Source organism: Scylla paramamosain, chromosome 4 (genome assembly GCF_035594125.1).
Source record: "Scylla paramamosain isolate STU-SP2022 chromosome 4, ASM3559412v1, whole genome shotgun sequence".
NCBI classification, from domain to species: domain Eukaryota; kingdom Metazoa; phylum Arthropoda; class Malacostraca; order Decapoda; family Portunidae; genus Scylla; species Scylla paramamosain.
In genome coordinates this window covers 28,627,823-28,647,299 of record NC_087154.1, presented here as the reverse complement: position 1 = coordinate 28,647,299, position 19,477 = coordinate 28,627,823, and the positions used below count along the sequence as shown (strand labels likewise).

General features: G+C 42.8%; 1 long non-coding RNA gene across 1 annotated transcript in view; it reads right to left on the bottom strand.

Annotated features, from left to right (window-relative positions):
• Positions 1 to 399: 399 nt before the first annotated feature.
• The window catches only part of LOC135099944 (uncharacterized), a 40,524-nt gene continuing 21,446 nt past the window's right edge, over positions 400 to 19,477 (bottom strand). The window contains exon 2 of the long non-coding RNA XR_010268458.1: positions 400 to 982. This is a non-coding gene — a long non-coding RNA (uncharacterized LOC135099944). The remainder of the gene's footprint in view (positions 983 to 19,477) is intronic.

Genomic DNA, 19,477 nt, shown 5'->3' with positions numbered 1-19,477 from the left:
TGGAGGAGCCGCCTCATAGTGCCTTGCAGTGCGACACGACGGCTCCAGGCAGTGAGAAACGTGGGTAGGCATGCGATTTGCAAGTCTTTAGATATCCTCGATTACTCATATCTATTGTTATCTCTTGCACATCGATCTCACCCGTGATTTGACTTCGCTTAGTGTTTTCTGATGTCTGTTTGAAAAAAGTGTGTCTGAAAATTGCATACGTACAGTTCTAGTCCAATTTTCTTGTGCAATTTACTTATTTCGCCAAGAACAAAGAGTGTGTAAGGAATTCTGCCTCTTTTTCCTCGCCTTTATTTCACGACGTTCATGCGGCCTGGAGAGCCAGCAAAACACAGATATTGTCGTCCCATTAAGGTTAACTGTTATGGTTACATCGATTGCGTGTGTGTGTGTGTGTGTGTGTGTGTGTGTGGTGTGTGTGTGTGTGTGTGTGTGTGTGTGTGTGTGTGTGTGTGTGTGTGTGTGTGTGTGTGAGAGAGAGAGAGAGAGAGAGAGAGAGAGAGAGAGAGAGAGAGAGAGAGAGAGAGAGAGAGAGAGAGAGAGAGAGAGAGAGAGAGAGAGAGAGAGAGAGAGAGAGAGAGAGAGACGTCTGCATCCAGAAACATGAATTCTGAAGCACAAAACATTTATTCCCTTTGCATTTACACCTTCCTCGAGGGAACGTCTCAACTCAGGAGGTGGGGCGAGGTGGGGCAGGGAAGGCGAGGGTGCGGGGCTGCAGGCTTCGGGGTGACGGGGCGGAGAGGGACACATTGTAGGTGTCGGCAAGACCTCGAACTGACTAGAAAGAGCGCCTTCAATATGCTCGTCTCCTCACCAAATCAGATATGTCTTTTATCACCTTCGCCGCCGTGATTGGGTGAGGCAGACGAGTGCAAGGTGTGCAAGTTTCTCGCTGAACGCAGCACACAGTCAAGGGCAGCAAGGCACGAGGGCACCGCCAGGATATCGACTCTTCGTCTCCCTCTCTCAGCTTCACGGAGGTCATAGGGAGATGGAAGAAAAAATACAGGGATATCGTGAAAATACATCAGATTTTGACCTTGGGAATGTAAGCATGGAAATGAAAATGAAAAATTCTTCTATGTAGCGGAGCCTCTTAAAACTTCATGTTTAAGTATTAAGAAAATACATTTGACCGGTGATACTGGGAGATGTAGAAACTATATTGGAGAGGGTGAAAAAAAAAAAAAAACACTTTGTGATACTCCTTCAAATTTTTGTGTAAAAAAAAAAAATCTGCATAAAAAAACAATCAAATATAAATAAATCGTTTTCAGTAGGTAATAAACTGAAAGCAAGAACAAACATGACGCTGTGAATATCAAAACTAGAATTATATAGCATATAAAAATAAACATCTTTTGCCACCCACCCACCCACACACACAAAAAAGAAGAAGAAGAAAAAAAAGTAAAATCAAGGGCCAGGAAACAAACTGATTGAGTAGAGACAGCGTGTTTTTGCCCCTGCTGCCACTTCCACTCGGCCCATAACCCACGCCCCTACTCCCTAATTATATGTTAATGGAACAGAAAAACGCAGCCAATTACTGGGTCCATTTCTTGCTTCGCTAAACTGGTGGCCGCGGATATGCGCCTATTAACAATTGGCCACAATATTAGTAATTACCCCAACACAAAAAGGTCGAACTTAGCAGACGAGGATCACGCAAGGGAGGAGGGAGGGGAACACAATGCGGAGGAGGGAGAGAAGGAGGTGGGGTTGAAGGATGATGAGAGAGAGAGAGAGAGAGAGAGAGAGAGAGAGAGAGAGAGAGAGAGAGAGAGAGAGAGAGAGAGAATGTGTGCGCGCGTGCGTCTAGACCCTCCTCCACGACTCTTCTACACTTCATTAACATCTACACAAAACCACCAATATTTCCACGCGCCCACTCTGCCTGCACTCACTCATCTCTCCCAGCGCTCCCTTTCTGTTCCATCCTCCACCTTCCATCTCGTCGCGCGCCTCACCCCGCCGCTGCAGAAGAGCTTTATAAACATTAAATCCGCAGAAGAGAACGATTATCCCGCTGCAATTCGTCCAGGTCAAACAATTACCTTTGGCAGGAAGAAGAAAAAATTATATCACCTCAAGCGAGAGAAAATGTTTATATATTAGGAGCACGATTTCCTGAATAACTTGAGCCATTTCCCCGACGAACCTATGAATAAATCGGCAAATAGGATATTACAGTTTATTCAATGAAGCTCCTGGAAAAAAATCCTTTCCACCCCGAATTGCATATTCATGGAAGTGTGCGTATCCAAATGATGGTTTGCATTTGCTTAAGAAAAGAAAATAAGATTTCCATCCTCCACAAAACTATGAACTTACTTATTTGTCTATTAGTTTTATCTACCTTGTTGTCTATCTATTGTGTGTGAGTGGTGTGTGTGTGTGTATATATATATATTATATATATAGATATATATATATATATATATATAGATATATATATATAGTTTAGTAATATATATATAGTTATATATATATAGATATATATATATATATATATATATATATCCACCTACCTATAAGAAGATAATTAAGTCAAGATATTAACTTTATATATCTATTTATCTACTCTTCATCGACCAATATATATATATATATATATATATATATATATATATATATATATATATATATATTATATATATATATATATATATATACTATATTATATATATATATATATATATATATATATATATATATATATATATCCACCTACCTATAAGAAGATAATAAGTCAAGATATTAACTTTATATATCTATTTATCTACTCTTCATCTACCAATCTTTTATTTTCATCACCCACCTATCTACCAATTTGAAAATCCATTTCTATTTATCCCTTCCAAAAATTAACAATCTTTTACTCGTCTCTATTTATCAATTTATTTTTAACTATACCTAACTACCAACATAACTTCATTTATCTAAATTTACCAATCAAGCTCAACATCAGTAAGTATATTTTCTAAGTAGGATGTAAGCATTTCTTTTCTCCATCAACTCTGTATACCGGGAATATTAAAAACTACAATCATATCTAATGAAGTTTTACTCGAGACTAAGAGAAACGCTTCAGAGTTAATCTGCTCAGTCCTTCCGCTTATCAAATCTTCCGTCACTTCAGAAAGTCAACGAGGTTATTTTCTGAAGCAATAAGATCCCCGTTTTGTTAGTAACGTAGACTGTGTGTTGAGTTTGGCCAGCTCGTTTGTTGTTAATGCTCTCTCTCTCTCTCTCTCTCTCTCTCTCTCTCTCTCTCTCTCTCTCTCTCTCTCTCTCTCTCTCTCTCTCTCTCTCCCGGTTGCTCTGCCTAATCGATACCAATATTTTATCAGATCAAACCCGTTCAGTTTCGAGTAATTGGGTCATGTTTGCGTTTATCTGCTTAACTGTTCCGGTTATGAATGTGGTTGTGAAGCGCGCACGAGCACGCACGCAAGCACACATAGGCACGCACTCACACACACACACACACACACACACACACACACACACACACACACACACACACACACACACACACACACACACACACACACACACACCTCATCCATCTATCCACACAAATTTGATGAAATAGATGTAAAGCTCGATGAATAAAACACTGTAAGACATAGTCACTCAGATCATAAAGGATTTCCATTCCATTCACAGTCTACAAGGAACAACTATCTTTACGAGTTTCTGAATAAGCGCTACATTTTTTACACGACGTGGCTCTTCAGAAAATTATTTTAATATTATGAGTGAGAATGTGTTTAGGTGAAAATACAATAGTCGAGTATCCCAAAACTTAATCTTATCCACGGTATGTTCCTGATTTATGCTAACGTAACGATGTATTGAGTACCGCAGTTGTATGAATGTTCTTTAGACATGCTTAGATAATTAAGACATATCTCAAACGTCGAGACCTATGAAAAGTTGAAGCAGGACTTGAATAAGATGCCTATGTGAAATTTATAATAATTACGTCAATATTTAATGCTGCAAAGAAACCACTTATTGGATATTGGAATACCGTAGAACATCTGGATGAGAGAGAGAGAGAGAGAGAGAGAGAGAGAGAGAGAGAGAGAGAGAGAGAGAGAGAGAGAGAGAGAGAGAGAGAGAGAGAGAGAGAGACTACGTGCAGTGTTACGTTTACCAATCTTCATAGAGATGTTCCTTAGCCCTCCCTTCCACTTCTCCTGCGTGACTCACCTGGAAAAGAAAAGCAAACATGAAAACAATTAACAAAAAAGTCATACATGGGAAAATCTATCTCGCAAACTACAGATATGAAAAAGGGAAAATCACGATATCACGAACTGCAAGTGAATATAAGTGTGAGTATACTGAGACAGCAAATTATAACACTAAAGACGAGAGTGGGAGTTCGGACTGTGATAATCTTCCTCTAGGAGACACAAGAACACTTCAAATGACATGACAAAAGACAACGAAAATAACATGTAGTACAAAGAGCGTTTATCTCATCAGGAAATATGACACGAACTTATGTTGGCTGCACTGTGGGGGAAAGAAGAGAGGGGAGGAAATCTAATTAGGACTTTTAAGTTTGCAGAGTTTATATAGGGACCTGAACGTGTGAACAAAGAAGACCTTCAGGGGAAAGATGCTAAGATGCCAAAACAATGTAGAAAATAGCACTTGTCAAAATAACACGAATGAAATGATGGAAAAGGGAAATAAAATAACACCCATGACCTTCAACTTGGATAACAGTATATGAACAGGATAACATGACCTTGACTTAAGTTTAAATGCTATAACAGAGTAATAAATATAGCCATGCAAGTGTAGCATAATTTATACGTAGTTTGAAACTAGTAAAAATTCATATTTCCTCTTTTCCTTCTCTGATGTCGGTGCTGTTGCTGCTACTACTACAAACACTACTAATATTACCAATATCACCACCACCACCACCATCACCACCACCACTACTACTACTACCCTTACTACTATCACTCCTCCTACAACTAGAGCAACCACACATCACCCGTAATAACTGCATACATCTAAGACCCATTTAACGCTCATTCACAAACACTCCACACCAAACAAAACCATTTACCAGCGCACAGAAAACGCTTGAAAGGACGTACTGGCGTGGAGAGGAGAGGGGCACAAACACACACACACATACACAAACGCCACTCCTTAACTAACAATACCAAGGCAAGTGGCAGCCTCAGGAGTGTTCACATCACCTTTTTTTACTACGTATTTTACTTGAACCATCCTGTTAGACCCTTCGCGCCACCCTCCAGGGCAACTATGAAAGCGAGAGGCGAAAGGACAAGGCAAGGAAGGGGGCCGGGGAGGACTGGTGGGAAGAAGAAAGGGGTGAATAGTGCAAGGTGTGAGTGGCAGGCGAGGGGGAGAGGAAGGCTTTGAAGTGAAGGTAAAAAGAGAGAGAGAGAGAGAGAGAGAGAGAGAGAGAGAGAGAGAGAGAGAGAGAGAGAGAGAGAGAGAGAGAGAGAGAGAGAGAGAGAGAGAGAGAGAGAGAGAGAGAGAGAAGGGGGTGGGGGTTGCCTAAAGGACTGGACCAGGGTTATCGTCTGAGGCAGGTAGTGTAGCAGTCTTCCGGATGGTCGCGAGGGGACCTGTGACTCTCCTTAATGTGATCAATACGAGACACTGACGAAAAACTTGAAGGAGGAGGAAAGCCGTAGACGAGGAGGACGAGGAGAAATAAGAGGAGGATGTGGGAGAGGAAGAGAAGGATGAGGATATCAACGAGAAACATATCGAGGAAGATTACATAAGACTTCCAAACAGCAACTCTACGTAGCTTCTTCCATGGCTGTTTGGGAAATGTTTCTAATGAACTTCTGGGTAAAAAGATGGGATAGCACAACAGAAGGCTCTTCCTTACTTAAAATTCCTTCCGGCTTGCGTTGGCATGAAGGAAAAGGAGGAGGAGGAGGAGGAGGAGGAGGAGGAGGAGGAGGAGGAGGAGGAGGAGGAGGAGGAAAAAGAAGAGAAGTGACAGAAAGTAAGAAAAAAAAATGAAAGGAAAATGAGAAATATGAAGAAAGGAGTTCCATGGATGCTAATTTCTAATTTATTGAAGTGACCGTAAAAAAAAAAAAACTAAAAAAAAAAAAAATAGGCAAATATATTTTTTTTTTTCCACATTAAACGAATAACTCAAAGGTACGGTGACTTCCACTTCCTAGTTGAGGTCGGAGGTCAACAGCCACTTTCCTGTTATTGCAATTGCAGTTCTGAGGATTTGCTTCACTCCACTCTCCTCACAAGATGATTCAACTCGCCAAATTACGCACTTTTGCACGGAACTGTCGGGCAAGGTTATTCCGGTTATTTCTGTATCAAGGTGAAGCAAACTCGCCTCCTCTCACGACCCGGACCCCGAATGCTCATTAGGTTTCCAAAGACACCACATTACCGCTGCTGAGAAACGGCGGGAGAAGAATACATGTTAGGTAATTCATAATGGTGATGGATTCAGTCCTCAGCGGCAAGGCGAGTATCGGAAAACAATATTCTCTCAAAGACCCAGTAATGAAAAATAAATCTTGTTCACTAAAACTAATGAAAAGCATAGATAACACGGGTAAACACCACCATCACCCCACCACGACCACCACCGCCACTAAAGCAACACGCAATCACTCCCACATTGCATGTCAGGCGCCTCAAAACTCACATTAAAAGTATCGCCCGAAGAGGAAAAGTGAGTGAGAAAAAAAAGGATGAGAAAGGAAGAGAAAAAACGGTAAACTTAATCAACGTGAAATTTTCCCCGAAGGACGACGAAATACTGCAGCGGCGGGAGGGAGGCGGCTCGAAAAAGGACCCTTGTTACCGGCCACGTGGGGGAAATCCTGCTCCCAGATGAGGAAGGGAGGACGATGGAATTTCCTAACACTTGCCTCCTCCTCCTCCTCCTCCTCCTCCTCCTCCTCCTCTTCGTCCTCATCGCCATCGTTCTCATCTTCTGGTGTACCCACTAACCTGCTGCTACTCTCCGCTACTCTTCTACGTTAGTACCAAGCACTCCCCTTTCTCTTCAATCTTCCTCCCCCTCCTCCTCCTCTGTCTCCTCCCTGAACTCCCGCGTTGCAGGTAGGTAAGTCTTCCCTCTATCACCTCCTTTCCTCTAACCCTCCCCTACTCGCTCTCTCTCTTCCCTCCTACTGCGCTTCATCTTCAACTTCAAGAGGTGAGGAACGAACACCACGAGGCGGTGTAAATAAGGAATGGTGATAAATGGGTGAAGTAATTTCTCTAAGGTCTCTTTGTTTATGACTTAAGAATATACGTACGAGTATTTCCTTATAGTGTATTGTGCAGCATGTGCGAGAGTTGGTAAATGTTTGTGTGATGCTTTTCATGCTATCAAACTTGCCTTTCCATATTTGACTTTTGGTTCATACGCTTTCCATTTTCTCTTTTAGTTGTTCCTTTCCACTCTTTCTCTGCCCACGTCTCTTACCACCGCCCCCACCTCCACCACCAACACCTTCTCCTCCTCTTTCTCCTTCCCTGCTGTATCCTCTCCTATGCATGCCAATTCCTTTCTCGGCTATACTGGGATAAATGTCTATTTTGAGGCTTTTGTAAATCTCTCTTTTGTGCTTCCATTATGTGATCAGTTTAGAAAAGATGACTAATTCAACCTGAATTACATTTCACTCTGACTACAGCACAACCTTCTTACTGCTTTGCTTGCAAGTCCATTTTCATGATTCGTCATTTTCTTTTTATCTTCCCTTTTTGGGGAGACAATAATAAAAGAGGATATTCAGTATTTCATTTATGTTTCCTTTAGATTTACTTCATTTCTCCCTCTCCTAAATTTTCTGCACGACATGGATAAAAAAAAGTTCATTCACCTTTGGCACCTTTATTGCTTCAATTTCACTTCAGGTCTTGCTACTTTTACTTTAAATATTCCAGTTTTTCTTTATTACACGAATAAATTTTTCCAAGCCCAACTCAACAACAACAAAAAAAAAAAGAGAAGCATTCAATGGTTCATTCTTCTTTCTGTCATGTTTTTACTTTAACTTCACTTCCACTCCCAAGTCTTTCACTCTAAATATTCCAGTATTTCGATATTGCTGGAGAACCAACCCTTCCAAAGTCCAAAGTCCCCCCTGACTCCCCACGCCTCACCTCCAAGAGTCTCACCTTCGTTATAGATCGAGGTAAAAAAAATATCGAGGTAAACTTTATCTGAAGATTGACTCACTCTCGCCGCCTCAGCATCCCTTGGGTTTCAAACATTTCCGAAAACTTGAACTCCCCTCCGCGGCACCGGATATCAATCATTGTATCTATTTCACGACTCAGCCTCTTTACAAGCACTGTAGCCAAGATGGATCCCACGCCACAACACGCACCGCCAGCGAAACTTACGAAGCGCCCTGTGCCTCGTGGGGTCAAGAAATATTGTAGAATAATTGCTTTGCTGACCCGGCACGGGGACGGCGTGTGAAGCAGAGTTTGTGCTTCCTGCCGGTGCCGAGATTGTGTGTCCGCCAAGCAAGGAACACCACAGCGCGGGGGTCAGTTAGGTGAGGGTATGTAAAAATAACACCGTAAAGGTACATTTGGTAAAGGTAAAGGTACTTTACGTGATGTAGTGTTAGGTGATCACGGGAGGAGCAAAGGTGTTAGGGTGTTATGTTTGAGTGTCGGAAAAATGGAACTTAACTGTAGCTTGATTTTGTTTTACAGCTTTACTTATTGTCATTAAGAGTGATTCTTATCTGATGCATGACGCAGAAATTTTTCTCAACATGCTAGTTTGTATAAGCAACACAAGGAACAAATTCTAAACACTATATATTATAAAGTTTCCTGGTACTGCTCAGGTGAAGTGCACCTTGCTTTGTTTTCAGCAGTAAGTGAAGGCGCCCCACGCTGTTCCTGCAGTTACTACAAGACAGCACGTCACCTTCTGTTACTCTAGGTAAAGGGAAACAAACAGGTCTAATATCACCCCACACGTGTGCGGCACTCTGTGTTTCATAGGCCACGATTACTTAGATGACGAACACCTTAGCGCAAGTCAAGACGCTGAGTGTTTTTGGATGGTGTCCAAAGCATTTGTCTAGACTTACCGGATCATAGATAGGAAAAAAATAAATAAATCTTAATAACCATGACAACAGGTGCAGGTGTAAGCGGTGGTATTTTACTGGGGTGGCCTTGAACAGACGGGCAACAGTAATAGATGAAAAAGTTCTTAGGGAGAAGAATTTGCCCTGCAGTGGAATCATACAGGATGGTAATGCTGCTGCTGCTGCTGCTGATGATGATAATGATAATGATGATGATGATGCTGATGATAAGAAGGGGGAAGAAGAGGAATACAAAGGAATACAAAAGAAAGAACAGACAACAACGTGGATGTATGTGCGACTATACTACCAAAAAAGGAGGAGGAGGAGGAGGAGGAGGAGGAGGAGGAGAGTACAGTACATATGGTGCTGGAAGAAAGAACAACTCAAAGCAACAAAAAAAGAGCATCTCCCTTCTCCTCGTCCTGCATGTAGCACACGTCACTCAGGGAACGAGGCAGTAGCAGATAGTATTCCAGTAGCAGTAAGTAAAGCCGCATCAGGCAAACACATTCATTCCCTCGGAGCCGCTTAACGCATGTGAATTGCAGGCAACAGGTCATTACACCCTCCATGACTTATCGGCCTAACAGTTCCCGGTTGACATTTTCGCTCCTCGCCTGCTTCCGAGAGACAACAAATCATGGCGCAAAACACACGGCTTGAGGCAACGCACCCGAGCATGACAGTTTTATCGCCAGCCTCGCACGAACGCTTCTTTCAGCAAGGCGAGAGGGAAGATCTAAAGAGGAGTCTGGGCGAAAGGGATACGTATTCAGGAACGATGAACTTATCCCAAGGCAACGTAAAGAAGAGGTTGCCATCCCTCCTTCGCATCAAGTAAGGGATATACCTGCAGGCCGCTCACCTCGCCTGATTATGGCCGGCAGAGGATCAGAAGGTCCAGTCATTTGATATTTATGTAGGATGATGAAATGTTTGTGATGTTTGTGATCAGTGAAGAAGAAAAGGAAAAAAATATCCCGAAACTTGGAATTAACTCGTGATAAAAAAAAAAAAAAAAGGATCCCGAGGACTTATTCAGCATTAATCCATCAGGAGGAAGGCGGGGTCCTGTTAGAGGGACGCAGAGGGTGGGGGGGGAGGAGGGGGATGCTCAAACGATCCTGAATGGCGGCATTTCCCTTAAAAATGAACGAAAAGAACGAAAACACCTCCAAAAAGTAAGTTGTGGTCCTTTCCAAAGTAAAAAAAAAAAGTTGTGGTCCTTTCTAAAGTATATAAAAACAAAAAAAAGAAAAAAGAAAAGTGAAAGAAGAAACGCTTGAATAAAAGAGTGAAAAAGAACGCGTCAAAAGGCCTAAAGAGCAGTTGCCGTGAATAACTTGAACAAAGTTAACGTAATTCAACCAACACTGCTACCTCCCCTCCCCTTCTCTAATAACCTGAACCCCTCCGTGTCCTCTCTTCCTCCTGCTGCTGCTGCTGCTACAAGATCGTGGGGCGGGTGGAAAGGGCGGAGGACCCAAGCTGGGATAGAAGGAAAGGACCGGATGGGGATGGAGAGGCAAGGGTTGGGAGGAGTGGGGTGGGAGAGGAGAGGAGGAAAGGAGGAGGCGGGATTAAAGGGAGACGGATGGAGATTTACTGTCCTCCTGGGGAATCTCGGGGCCTCGAGAGGATCGGCTCGCTTAGAGAACCCCAATTATGTCCGTCTGCCCGGCTCGTGAAAGAAATATTATTAGTTTAGGTTGCGTTTGACATTGTAAGTGAAATGAGATATGGGAGTTCCGTGTGTGTGTGTGTGTGTGTGTGTGTGTGTGTGTGTGTGTGTGTGTGTGTGTGTCTCTTTCTCTCTCTCTCTCTCTCTCTCTCTCTCTCTCTCTCTCTCTCTCTCTCTCTCTCTCTCTCTCTCTCTCTCTCTCTCTCGGTGCAGAGTGAAACCAGGTGCGTTATCCATGCTAACAAATGCATAATACGTTCACTTCACATTCATATTTCAGTGAGAAACAGAGAAAACAAAAGTAATCCAAGCGTGGGAAGGCATTTTTTGTGACAGCGAGAAGAATTACATATCAATTCATCCTGTAGTTCTATGACTGCATGACGCGCGCGCGCGCACACACACACACACACACACACACACACACACACACACACACACACACACACACACACACACACACACACAGAAAATGGTTGGCAATTTTCAGAACTCAGCCACCTTTATAGCTGATGCCAGGGATTCGCAAGCGAGCTGAAGAGCAATTTTGATAAGTCCCACAGAACGCTGAGCATATATCAATAAATACACAAGAAAGATGCCACAAGCGTCATTGTCAGAAAATATTCCCTGCCGCCAGGAGAGGGACAAGCCAGCAGCGGCTCGGGTTTGTGCCGCGGCGGGGATCGATTGTAACAGCTGCAGGAAGTAAATTTGCGGCTCATTACAGGATAGTCTCTTTATAGGAATTCGATTTCCATTTGAATGCAGTTCATAGAAGCAGGTCTGTGAGATCCCTCGGCGGAACATGGTGGAGGGGGAGAGGCGGCAACGGGAAGTTAGGGAAAGGAGTCTCTAGTGCCCTACTACTCCTGTCCCGCCTAAGGGAAAGGCGTGCGACGACAAAGGACGGGCCGGGCGAGGTGCATCCAGACACCCTGTCCGGCCACTACATCCACCTGTCCTGTAAACAAAGACTCAACTCCGGTGTCGGTGTTTTGAATTAAGTCCCACTGAAGAAACTGTGAATATGAGCAAAATCTAATATCAGAAGAATACTCAACTTTGTCTTTACGTTCTAAGTTCTCACTCAGATAGAACTGAATGAATCCACTTTTGAGAAAGACTTTTTATTGATATCGCGTAGCGGCAGCGGAGGAGGAGCGGGGTTGAAATGTGTGTGTGCTGCTTATATATGTATTATGTATATGCGGTCCCACAAAAATAGTGGGGTCAGAAATGCAAAAGGAATTTATAAGCACCCACGGAGAGAGAGAGAGAGAGAGAGAGAGAGAGAGAGAGAGAGAGAGAGAGAGAGAGAGAGAGAGAGAGAGAGAGAGAGAGAGTGCGCATAGGGAAGATGGGAGGAAGCAGAGAGGACCACAACAGGAAACAGTCCCCGCCCCTCTCTCCCCTTCCCCTGGACTCACTATAATAAACAACAAGTGAAATGGGTTGGTCGGCCCCACTGACAGATACAGACCAAGGCAAGACATACAAAAGCGAGGCAGACGGGGGAGGATGGTGGCTGTAGAACCTGGCGTTTACTATCTATTCAAGACGCAGAATACATAACATAAACATCTCCCTCGCTACATTACATTTTTACTGCAACCGAAGGAATTAGAGAAGCTTACGGGGAAGAAGCAGCAGTGTGTTGTTCCAGACTGAAAAAGATTCTGATGCCATTTGTTGTTAATATAAGAGAGGATGCAGGATTCTCATGTCAAGTTGGGAGTAAAGAGGATTAATCTTCTCGACATCAGAGGTTATTCTACACTTCAAGGAATTGCGTCTGAAACCAAGTACCAGATCCTGCCGCGTGACGGAGTGGAGTGAGGGCAGGACCAGAGACGGGCAATAGTAGGGATGGTAGAAGAGACGCAAACTTGTGTCACCTCCAGGAGATGGCACTGTCAGAGGAGAAGCCTTTACTGCGGCAGATGCACCAAACCGACAATGAATGTGGCAAACAGGCAATGAAATCATAGGAAGGAGTCAGCTGTTCCTTCCTGGCGCACATCCCGCTTCCTGCTCGCCTCGCAGCAGACGCCGGAGAGAAACACTGAGGCAGCAAGTCTCGTCCAGGGAAAAACTGACTGGCAAGAATTTATAACTCGGATGAACTTTTCACACCAAGGTGCAGAATTATATCGGGAATGGTTTCTGCAACACACTTTCTGATATAAAACATTTAGACTTCAATCTCACACAAGGAGAGACAGTCATTGTTAAACATTTAGAAACAGACAGATAAATGCGTCTCAGACATGTGGCGCCTCTAGGGGGACGGAGAGGCATCAGGGAAACCTTGCCTCCTTCTCCACCGCCTTGCCGGGACAAACAAGTTATATTTCTGGGCATTATTAATCGAAGCCAGACGCCTTGCCGGTTGAGGAGCAGACCTGGTGTGTCGCGGGGCCTGACAGCAGCGATGTGCGGCAACAGCAGCCTTGAAATTAATTGGCGTCAAGGAAGACGTTATTACCCGAGATTACGTAAAATGGTCTTCCCCTCGGGTGTTTTTTTTTATATATTTTTTAACATTCCACAATATCCCTCACCTCATGTAGCGTACACAGGACAGCAATAACAACGTACGTGTGTGTGTGTGTGTGTGTGTGTGTGTGTGTGTGTGTGTGTGTGTGTGTGTGTGTGTGTGTGTGTGTGTGTGTGTGTGTGTGTGTGTGTGTGTGTGTGTGTGTTTTTTTTGTGTGTGTGTGTGTGTGTGTTCCTAACATTACGTGGAGTTATGGAGCACGAGTATATTTCAAGGCAGCACTTGCGTTCTAACAATGACTTGATAATTATAGAGTTATGATCCCACCGACACCACAGAAGGCGGTAGTACGTACACATACACGCAAAGAAAAGTAATTACGAAGAAAGAACTTTGCGCGACATAAAAATATATACGAGGGAAACACATTAAACTTGTAAAACTTGGATACAAAGTAAGTTATGATCAGCAAAGCTTCCAGCACACACACACACACACACACACAGGAGAAGTTAAGATAGAGAAATAACCGGACAACTATATTACAATTCACACACGCACGTGATGAAAACAAAATGAGGGTTGTCCGCTTAAGAGCAAAATATGGACCTGCTACTGGTAAAACGTGCTGCCCAGAGGCTCTCAGGTAATCTTAATATAACGCAAAGCAGGTGCTTCCGCGCTGCGTTCACCCGGAGATTAATATTCCGTTCACGCCTCATTCTTTTCCTCTTTTCACTACTTGATATGCTGCCTCGCTTGCCATTTATATTACTCCTCCCCTTAGCATCCTGTGTCCCCATGTCCTTATGTCCTTCCATTCTCATCACAACGGTCATTTCTCTCCCCGTCATCCCACTGGGAGTACACTTGTGGCTGTATGTATTTAATTGTACTGTGTGGGCAAATAAAAGCGTAATTCAAACTGGGTAATATTCTGTACTCTCTGTGTTTGTGTTGAGGTTGTTATATGGATACTTGTTTTGCGTAAGAAGATTAAAATGTGACATTTGGATGCTGTGAATGCTATATGGTGTGTCAGTAATATATTAATTTATCAGATGACAGGCATATATATATATATATATATATATATATATATATATATATATATATATATATATATATATATATATATATATATATATATATATATATATATATATATATATATATATATATATATATATATATATATATATATATATATATATATAAAGATATAAAAAACCTAAAAGAAAAAAATCCTTAAAAACTCGTGTAGCTTCAACTACAGCATTTTGAAAGTAGGGGGGGGTGCAGCACAGAGGTGTTTCAGAATATGGTCCAAAGAATTTCCCGCGTCACTGGCAGGCACGTGGCAGGCCAGTTAGTCATCCACTCCGCCTGCCTGCGATTAGTGAAAGTGTGTGAATGAATGTAATCCTGAAATAAATCGAAAGGCAACACCAAACAACAAACGTCATCATACGTTTATGCTGATACAAACAAGCGAGGGAGTTTATTTGTTTCCCTCTTTCTTAATTAGGTTTTATGAAAATAGATTTCTTTTATTTTGCAAAGCCCAAGATTTGTGTTTTTATTTTTTTCCAATAAACTTATTTGTTTTTCGTGTGGCTCTTAACGTGTTTTTTTTTTCTTTTCCTGCTGAGCTAAAATAAAATATTGATATAAGATTATAACACAAATTTTTACATTCACGTCTATATAATCCTTCCCACACAATATGAAATTCAAATAGCACCACCTCCTCTTTATTTATTTTTTTCAGTTATTTATTTTTCGTGTGGCTCAGAGGTTTTTTTTTTTTTTTGTGTGTGTGTGTGTGTACGCCATACTTAAATAAAAATACAAGACTATAACACGCAAATTCTTACATTCGTGTCTATATAATCCTTCACACACAATAAAAGAATTGAAGTACCACCCTCTCCTCTTGATTTATCTATTTTTTAGTCATTTATTTTGCGTGTGGTTCATGTTCATAGAGCGGTTTTTTTTTCTGCCACACTTAAATAATGATACAAGATTATAACACACAAATTCTTACATTCTTGTATATATATAATCCTTCACATATAATAAAAAAAATATATATATGAATACCACCATCCCCTCTTATCCCTCCTACATACGAGCATACCAGAAAAAAGGATAGAAAAAGACATCACAAATAAGCCCTTGACGTACCTACCTCCTTTACCGGGCTTGAGCCATCGCCACCATCGCCACCATCACCACCATCACCACACGCGGCCTGTATCATTTGCACCAGCTATTGACACCACCAGCAGCGCCATCACGACCTCTGCTCACGCCTCACTCCCCGTCACGGCAGCTAACGGCCCGTCCATCTTGTCATTACCAGGCACCCCGACCCCCCACACAGGAGCATCTACCCAGCAACGACCTCTGCTCATGACAACTGTAACTTCCACACCCATAACTTCAACTCCCATAACTTCTACAGCTATAACTTTCACAGGCACAACCCTAACCCCACTACACCTTCGCCATTAAAGCCCCCATAGCCCGCACGGTCACGGCATTAGACACCATAACCACCACAACCGCGCCATTATCCAGTCCTCATATAATACCATAAACACGCTATGAAACGCCAGGACTACTAGAGCTGTACATTTAATCAACGCCACCAGTCTTCCATATCCTCTGCCTCACCACCATCACCACCACCACCACCACTGCCGCCATTACCAGCTTCCTTCCTTCTTTCCTTCCTTACTGGTTCCTCTTCCCCTTTACTTTGTTTTGCAGGTGCGCCACTTGACCAAAACGCTCTTCACCACTCGTTTCAGTCTCCTCCTCACTTCTGAACGTTTTGGAACACTTCACCCGCAATCCCAGTAAATCTTTCAATCGCTGTTTTTCTCTTCTTCCGCTTTTTTTTTTCTTTTTTGTTTCTCTCTCTCTCTCTCTCTCTCTCTCTCTCTCTCTCTCTCTCTCTCTCTCTCTCTCTCTCTCTCTCTCTCTCTCTCTCTCTCTCTCTTTTTTCTCTCTGCGTCTCTGAATTCAAGGACAATTTCAGTTTCTCTCGCTTTGACTTATTTGAGCTGCATCCTTTTATTTTTTCTCTTTCTTTCTTTCTCTCTTTTAGTGTTATTTTAGTCGGTAATCTGCTATGTTTGTTTTCAGTTTTCAGAATTCACATCATTATCATCATCATCAAAATATTCTTCATCCCGTCCGCGTATTAGTGAGTAATCGATGCTAAATCATTCCTCGCGAGAAATGTTTACAGAACTTGCATTTCCACTGACCATAAATAGAATTAGAGACAGACAAATAGACACGCGGGCAGAGAAACAGACAGACAGACAGACAGACAGAAACACACGAATATCTACCCACACTCGCACACTTACTCAAACCCGCGCATCGGAAATGCTACTACGGTACGAGGGAGATCAAAGCTAAGGGGCGAGGAGCAGAGAGCATCACCAGACAAACAGGAGGAGGGAGTCCAAGCTGACCCGCTGATCAAAGGGTCCCAGCTCAGTGACCTTTCCTGATCGCCCGAGCTGCACTTCATCTTCGAATTAGGCTCCTCTATTTTGTCAGAGTAACTTTCAAGGTTCTAGGTGAGAGGTCCGTCTACCCCCGCCCATTATAGACCTGCTCAAAAGGGTGACTGACTCTTCGGCTTTAATGGGGAGACGTTTGGACGGCGGGGCTGCAGGATAATAGAGCGCTGCATGTAATGAAGGCGGTCACTGATGCGTGTCTTGTTAGGTTTTTAATGGCATGATGGACTTTGATAATAATGGTGAGTGCCTCCTCCGTGTGGCTGCCCCTGTACTCAGTGTTTACAGAGTGGCGCGGAAGAGTATCAAATCTAACCTTTTTTTTCTAGGAATAAACGGTTTCTTTAGCATTATCTTCAGCGCGAGAAACAACATATCAGCTGGATGTGATCCTATTTGGCTTAGATAAAAAAAATTATGCATATAATTATGGTCGACGCGCTCCTAAAATTTCAGAAATTCTTCGCAGCAGGAAGTAGCCCCGCTGCTCCGTACCGTCAGCCACTCCCTGCCAGTCACTATCACTGCACGCCAGCTGTCCATACAGGCACAGCTGCCTCTCAACTTCAACCACAACGACGGTGACCTCACGCCGCACAACGACAACACTATGAGCCTCGACGAATGACCCACATTACAGCGTTTGTAGCGTTAACTTAGAAAAACACCAACATACGATCTTTCATGGTCACTCTATAGCCACTAATGAGTTATAATTTGTGTCAGCGGCCAATAGTTTATCTCAGCTACATATGTCGAGGCACGCTTGGAGGGCTTCTGGTTCATAGGACGCTACTCAGAGATGCATAAAGGTCAAAGTCTTATTCCTGTTACTTGAAAGTTTGTCTTGGCAGCAGCGGTCTCATGCGCCGTTCAAGCGCCGTGCCAGCCACTTCGCAGCCAAGAGGCACTGTTCCTTGACGCACATCCCACCCAGCCACGGAAGTAATAATCTTTATGGATGACGCGTTACAAAGCAATGAAATTTCCACCTCTCTGGCAGCATAATGTTCCCGCCTGAATTCTGATGGACGCTAACAGGGTCAGGCTGCCACTCCCCCAAATAATGTATTTACCGCCAAGGCCTGAGAGAGGCGGCAGACGCTTCCTTTGCTTCCTTCACGGTGACGCGGCGCTGGGAACATGGAGGCAATAAGAGGCAGTAACTCGCTTCTTTACGATACTAATTACACGCTTCAGGTGTTCGATTTTAGGCTCTGCTCTGTGTGACCGTGAGTTCTTTCCCTTCAGACTCATGCTCGTGTGTCAGCTTCGTGTTTACGAGTCACTTTAAAGTTGAACAGTTTCCGTGATTTTTTCTACCTTCTCGTACCTTGTGACCACGTAAACTTCGCTGCTCGTTTTGTTTTATCATTTTCGCACGATTTTTTTTTTCTTCAACTTAAAGAAAAAAAAATAGAGTATGAACAACGGAAATGTCTAAAAGAGAAAAAAAAAAAGCATAAAATTTGGTAAAATGTGTTCAGTAGACTCAGGATATGTACATACATGTATTTTTAACCCACGTGTGTGTGTGTGTGTGTGTGTGTGTGTGTGTGTGTGTGTGTGTGTGTCATATCAGCGCGTATCAGCTCCCGTGCACACCACACACCCATGAACACTTACACAGCTTGAAACTAGTAGAAGTCCTATGCGCAAATTACAGGTGGGAGAGGCTGCCCGTGTCTCTTCCCCGCCCATACCTGAGGCCAGCCACGCCACGCCCATACACAGGTAGGCGTCTCCCACTCCCTAAATCCCCCTCTCCCTCCGCACGACTAATAATTTCTCTCTAGAGTCGCCAATTTTCGCTCGTTTCAAGCCTAAGATAATGATGATTTCAGAGCAGTGCGGCGCGGGAACATGGGGGAAGTGGGGCATTACTATGACAAACCACCAGGCACAAGGGATGGAAATTAATAGTGATAGAGAAGGAAAAACGACCCAACAAGTCAACCCTACATCCGCGGGGCGAGGGACACCACTCCGTTCCCCGCGGCCAGTTATTATTACATGAATAAGTAATCAAAACACACGAGTCCCGCCTACAGGAGACGTTTTTAGCTCAATAATAACAATCAATAGAGATCGATACGGCGAGGAGAGACACGACACCTGGCCTTTGTTCAGGTGTGCGGTGTGTGTGAGTGGGAGGCGTGGTCGTATTCGCAAAAAAAAAAAAAAAAAAATGAAAGATTTATATGAAAAAAGAAAAAAGCTTCAGAGATGGACACTAAACACGGAAGGCACAAGCAAACTATAAGCAATGAAGAAATATAACATTTTACACTGGTATACATATATATATATATATATATATATATATATATATATATATATATATATATATATATATATATATATATATATATATATATATATATATATATATATATATATATATATATATATATATATATATATATATATATATATATATATATATAAAAACACAGGACGTATGAACGCAAAAGAGAACAGAACAGAACATGTAACTGAATAACGCACACGCACACGCACACACACACACACACACGCAAAAGAAAAACAAGAAAAAAAGAAAAAAAGACTCCTACCATAAGCCTCTCCAGAACCTTCAACTTTAATGCAGCAGCGA